This window comes from Doryrhamphus excisus, linkage group LG13 (genome assembly GCF_037039965.1).
Source record: "Doryrhamphus excisus strain RoL-2023G ecotype Guam linkage group LG13, RoL_Dexc_Guam_v1.1, whole genome shotgun sequence".
In the NCBI taxonomy this organism is placed as follows: Eukaryota; Metazoa; Chordata; class Actinopteri; order Syngnathiformes; family Syngnathidae; genus Doryrhamphus; species Doryrhamphus excisus.
The window spans coordinates 1,132,018-1,138,558 of record NC_136369.1 but is presented as its reverse complement, the minus strand read 5'-3'; the positions used below and the strand labels follow the sequence as shown (position 1 = coordinate 1,138,558).

Below are 6,541 nucleotides of genomic sequence, written 5' to 3'. Positions count from 1 at the left end.
ATCTTTAAATTCTAATTTGGGGGGAAATCCTTGTGGTGTGTGCCCCCCCCCCCCTCCCTCAAGGAGGATGCTGGGTAGTAGGAAACAAAGGACAAGCACTTCAGCACTTCTGAGGAATCAAACTTAGGAAGGCAGGTTGATCATCCGTGTCACATGCTGGCGTGTAAACGTAATCGCCAACACGGGGGGGGGGGGCAGCAAGACACCCCCAATAATTATAATAAATGGGATTTTGTGTATTTGATTCATTCCGATCCTGGATGTTGTTTTGGTGTTCCAGGCGTGTTTAGCCACTGCAGCAAAAAGCGATTGGCTTCAAAGCCCCAACATCATCATCATCATCATCGTCATCCTCAGTGAAACCTCCAACCAAGTGTTCCTCTCCATGGTAACTGATTCGGGGGAAGAACGCCCCTCGGAATGCTAATTCTAGGTCGTGTTTGACAACATTCTTCATTCATTCGCATGTTTCGCTTTTATCTGATGCATTTGGCCGATGCGTGGAAGCTCGTCAAGGACTCCAGTTTGTCGTATTTCATGCGAGGAGGCCTTAACGCCACCAGGAAGTCATGTTTACGTTTAGTTTAGTTAGCATACTTCCAACAGACACAAGCTGTCCCTCGTTTATGGCAGCTCATCGGTTCCAGACCGCGACAACAATTTGGTACAACTACCGTGTCACATGACTTCCTGTGTTTGTTTACCAGTGAACCACAAGTCAACATCACAGGCCGGAGAAAAAAGGAGCGCTTGATTTGCTCAGCTGTACAGTACGGGTAATCCTGCCTCATAGGAGCGTTTTTAAAACTGGCTGGTTATGGGTATACTGGTATGATACATAACCCCCCCCACCCCCCCCCCACTGGCGCCATGGTTACCAAGCTGCTAATCACCGCGCTCATCTGATTGACATTCTTCTTCTGGTAAAATTGGATCTGGTTAGCATCCGTTGGGATTCGTTTGACCTTCTGGGAGGAATAAATGATGCTAACCAAGGTTCCGCCATAATGGCTGCATGACTGTGATTGGTTCTCGTCTCATAACGATTACGAGAGTCGAGGATGCCAAGGAGTCAAGAAGCCACGTGCCAACTTCTGCCCCCCCCCCCCCCAAGAAATGTGTGTGGTACGTGTGCAGCTGGCAGGTCTCCCGGCCCTTCTGCCCTTGGTGGATGACAAACTCGGGAAGGTGGTCGGTAATGGCGTTCCCGCATCCCAAATCCTTCCCTTAAAGGACGGATGAGATTAGGTTCTGCTCAGACGTCCCACGTCTCCCAAACCCGACTGACCTTTGCTGATTGACTGGTCTCCGCTGAGCCAACTCCAATATCTTGCACGGCAGAACCGGGAGGCTCACCTTTAAAAATTGAACGGATGCCTCCCAGAAGGCGGACAGTTTGAGGAATATTTCTTCTCTGCTCATTCCAGAAAACACGGATGTCCCACTTTGAACATAGTCCAACCAATATGGAACCTTCGTATTTATTGGATAATGCCCCTGTTTAAAGGGCCCATGTTTGTGCTTGATGCCGGAATTTAGACCACTTCCTGTGTCTGTAGCTTTAATGCTAATGAGCTGCGTTTGTCCACTTTTCCACACAATTATTGGAGCTCCAGCGCTAACATTGTACTCACACTAGTAGCTTATTTTAAGATGTGTAAATAAAACACAAGTCAAGGGAGTCAATTAGGACTGCGCATGGCAAGGTTAACAAAACTGTAATCAATATTCAGGCAAATTGCACGTTGACCAGAAAGTTGCTAATATGATCATGTCAGGGACCTTTTATGGCTCCCATTAATGCCTTGCACGCTGGCACTTCAACATTGCCTTCATCGTTCATGCCGTACTTCAACCTGATTGGCCTTCTCTCACGGGATGTCCTGACACCAGATCTTGTGGCCCCCCTTCCCGATGACCCCAAGTAACCCGGACCCTCAACTCATTCCATTCCAGTCACGTTCCAATTTCCGTTCCATTTTGTTGCCGTTATTTTGAGGTGTTTTCATGTCTCGTATTCACACGAGGGACGTGTGCCTGCGGTCCCCACGAGGCCCTGACGCCCCTCGGCCTCGGCCCCTCACAGCAGATGATGACATGCTGGTTGAAGAAGTTGAAGAAGATTGGAAACGTAACCGCCATCCAGCCTGAAAATGACAGGAAGTTAGCCATTGCTATGTTTTTAAGGTTGGCCTGATGTGTGTGTGTGTGTGGTGTGTGTGTGTTTGTGTGTGAGTGTGCGTACCTGTACATGGCCCCAGGTAGAGAACGGAAGATGGCTCAGGAGTCCTCTGACAACCTACAAGTGAAAAATGGAAGCAGGCTATAAATAAACAAGCAGCAATATCCTGTGTTATGAATATATAATTTCTGTCCTTAATAACCAGCGAGGCCTGAGGGACGGTGGCCAATCGGCTCAGTGAGCACTGATATTTGAATATGACGTGTATTGAATTATTAAGGCACCTGCTTGTCGGCTGATTGGCTCCGCTGTCCGGCGACACCCGTTTGTTGGGACGCCGGGGGTTAAATTTAAATCATCAGCACGGATGAAATGAACACTGGAATGGGAATGACGACGTTCGTTTATCTACCAGATTCCCGGCAAACCGAACGGAGCAGCCATTGGCAATCCCGACCCTGCTCGGGTAATCATTTATTTTTGGAATGACGAGAATTTTCGTTTATTCCACCTCCAACATGGAGGCCTCTCGCCCCAAGACAGCTGGGATAGGCTCCAGCATGGCCACGACCCTCGTGAGGATAAGCGGTAGAAAATGAATGAATGAAAGCTCAATAATTAATGAGGTTGTTTCATGATTGAAACACATTTAAATACTTAAATAATTTTCAAATCCCTGGAAAAATACGACGGTTCATTGAGCGCTCCCTCGCTATTTTGCGTTTTCCAGCCATGAAATCATGAAGGAACGATGGCTGTTTGGCGGCAGTCGAGGGTGGAGTATTAGCGAACATATTGAAGTGATATGTGGCATTCTGCGTGGAGTCAGCAGTGGAAAACCCCCCCACACTCTTCTCCCATTCTGTGTGGAAGTGGTGAAATAAATCAAAGCGAACTCGTTAACTCTCTAATATAACAACTTCTCATCAATCCACTGCCTCGTAACTTTTGGTACATAGGGATGTCTTGCTAGGTGCCACAATAGTTAGCATGTTAGCATTTTGGCTATTTAATTCGTGTCCAAATGTATATATATGTACTTGGCATGATGTAGAAACCTTGCAGGACGGTTTCTGAAATGTTGATGCTAGCATGCTAACTGTTAGCCGTTTTGCTAATTTACTCATGTCTCTACATGGCATTGCTTCCTGGCATAGCACAGCATGCTAGCAAATGCCGGGCCAGCGGTAAACGACACAGGGCATGCCCATCAATATCTCCCCCAGGAACTTTCAAGTTACAATACTACTATATACTGTATACTACTACTGCACTTAATTTCCTATCATGATCAGGGGTTCCTCCTTGTCCTAGGGATGTCTTGCAAGGTGCCAGAATAGTTAGCATGTTAGCATTTTGGCTATTTAATTCGTGTCCAAATGCATATATATGTACTTGGCATGATATAGAAACCTTGCAGGACGGTTTCTGAAATTTTGATGCTAGCATGCTAACTGTTAGCCGTTTTGCTAATTTACTCATGTCTCTACATGGCATTACTTCCTGGCATAGCACAGCATGCTAGCAAATGCCGGGCCAGCGGTACACGACACAGGGCATGCCCATCAACATTTCCCCCAGGAACTCCCTAGTTGCAATACTACTATATACTGTGTACTACGATACTACTACTGCACTTCCTTTCCTATCATGATCAGGAGTGCCTCCTCGTCCAATAGGAAAGGGTAACGATGATGAAAAGCTAACAGTGTGTTTCCCTACGGCCAATAGCGCTCTCTCTCTCTCTCTCTCTTTCTCTCTCTCTCTCTCTCTTTCTCTCTCTCTCTCTCTCTCTCGCTTCCACAGTCACACTTCCCGAGCTGATAATCAGCCGTTTATTCCACAAACAATGCTGGGAGCGACTTGGGATTTGCCTAACAATGTCTCATTACTAGTGTATGAGCATCTTCCTTTCCTTCAGATAATGCAATTTGTCAAGGAGAGCAGATGAGGGAGGAGTAAGAAGGCGGGGGCGGACTGAGGGGAGGAGGACAAAAACACTTATTAATTTGCACCAAATGGAATTAGCAGCGGGGAGTTTCTAATTTTACCCCGGCCCCCGTGCGCCGATGGTAAATGGAGATTTGTCACACTCCGCTTGGCTGCCTCCCCGGCTTGATGAGCCGTCTCCCTCGTCGAAATCACCGCCGCAGCCCGGCTGAGACGCCACGGCGGTGGGAGGGAGCGCCATCCGATGCCACATTTCGTGACGCTGAATTCAAGAGAAGCGTTGCGGCAGATCTTCTAGAAAAGACATTTCAGACGGCCGCTGGACTTTGGACTTTCTTCTTATTCTTCTAATTGCTGCTGATGTTTGCTGCCCCCCCCCCTCCCATGTTCCTGTTAAGGCCCCAGGCCACACTTTGAACACCCCCATATAAAAGGAGAAGACTTCCATAGCGTCACACCTCCTCTCATCAATATTGACGTTGACGTCGTACGTCTTATGTTATCTCTCCTGGCATCTCCAGCAGGTCCAACATCAATGTGCTTATCCATCACGTTGCTCTTGGGGGGGTGGAATAACATTGTCATACAGTGCGTCAATCAAAAGGAAAGAATATTTTTCTTGTGCTTCTGTCTGCAGATGCTTTGTTTATCCGTTTGCTTAAGTGGCCCCTTAGCTTGCAAAGGACACGCACACACGCACACACACACACACACACGCACACACACACACACACGCCGCCTCCAGTCGATAAGGATCCCGATGTGTCTGACAGCGAGGTTGACTGCCGAGTGTGAGGGAATTATGGGATTAGGAGGTTATAGAGCAGCGTGATAGCCTCCGGGATGACGGAGGGATTAGCCAGATTATCTCTCCTTCTCTCTTGGAGCCAAGCAGGCCTCGTCTGGAGCTGCCAGATGTGGCATCTGCAGACGGAAGGAAACAGCCAAAGGAACACCGGGGCCCCGGGGGCGGCGGGGGTTGGGGGGCGAGCATGACACGACAACGAAAGGAGGGCGAAGTGAGTCAAGATGTTTTTTTTACAGTAAAAAAGGGAATCGGGAGAAAAGGGGATCAAATTGTGTGGGAAGCGATAACGGGGGAATAATAGCGTGGAAACGGGATGAGACGGGAGGCAGAGGTCCCCGTTGGGCCCCCTTCCCTCCGGTGCACGCTGACTCCCTGCTCACCTTAATATGGGATTTCATTAAGATGGCGCTTAGAGCAGCTTTACATTTTCATTTGCTGGTTCTCTATCTCTCTCCCTACCTGGGGGCGTCTGCTGTTGGACGAATCTAGGCCACGGCGACTTCCTCTTGTCCACCTCGGGTGCGGATGGCTTCCCGCAACCGTCCATGGCGAAGGACGTAGGGGTGCCGTGAGATCTGGCCGGATGACAACCTGATATTTCTCATTTGGAGAAGCCAATCATTGCTCAGCATGAGGCAGGATGGGAAGTGTTTACGTACAGTGTAAACCTTGCAATCCTACCTGCACCCCCCCCAGTGTCGCTCCTGAGGAGGTGTAGACGTCCTAGCGCATCCATCGCGAAGGTAGTTTGGTGGGGGTGGCGTCACTTTGCAGACGGATCATCAGGTAATCCAGTAAATCCAGTAAGTCCAGTCCCATTTGTGTCCAGTCCAAACGGCATGGCGCAGGACAGTGATAGTAATCTGCCACTGAGACGCTTTGGATGATCTACACACCATCTACATATGATCTACACACCAAGGAGGCCTGAGGCTCCTGAGGTTTTTGGTATCAATGCGATGTTTAAGCCCCTGTAGCAGCAACCGCCCCCCCCCCCCCCGTCTCACGACCCGAGTGGTGGTAGGAGTCTTGAACCCGGAGTCCTCCTGCCGAGTGCAATCGAACCGTTTGGTCTTTCAACACCAACCAGGCTCAACGTCTCCACTTTTCACCCTCAACATTTTGCTGAAGGTGTTAGATGAAGTGTTTTATCGTGAGATTCTTCAATTCCGGATGTCTGACGCAAGAAGTCTTCACATGGCGTACACTTGGGGGGGGGGGGGGTTCCTGTACCCAAGCGGCTCACATCAACACAGGATGCGGCGGAGGAGCTGCTTCACACTTCTGTTGTGGTGAAGCACGTAGTTCCATACAGTGTGTGTGTGTGCACGTGTGTGTGCACGTGTGTGTGTGTGTGTGTGCGTGCTGTAAACTAGATTTAGTTCTGGCCTCCAACCACAGGCCATGCAGCGCTCCTGTGCGTGAGAATGATGGCCGCACACGTGGATTTTCCAGGGGTTACGAGGTTATGGTGGGTCGTCATGGCAACCTGTAAGACATTACGCTGGAGGAGTCTTTTCTTGTTTATTGTCAATTGAAGAAGAAGCACCATGCAAAGTGACTCATCTTACCGGTTCACAGTTCCACATGTCCAAACAGGA

General features: G+C 49.0%; 1 long non-coding RNA gene across 1 annotated transcript; it reads right to left on the bottom strand.

The window, feature by feature from the left end:
• Positions 1 to 1,680: 1,680 nt before the first annotated feature.
• LOC144901619 (uncharacterized) lies at positions 1,681 to 5,494 on the bottom strand. Its single transcript, XR_013629673.1, has 3 exons — positions 5,400 to 5,494; positions 2,246 to 2,299; positions 1,681 to 2,147 (listed from the first exon to the last, which is right to left on the bottom strand). It is a non-coding gene; the product is annotated as an uncharacterized LOC144901619 (long non-coding RNA).
• Between the last annotated feature and the right edge of the window lie 1,047 nt (positions 5,495 to 6,541).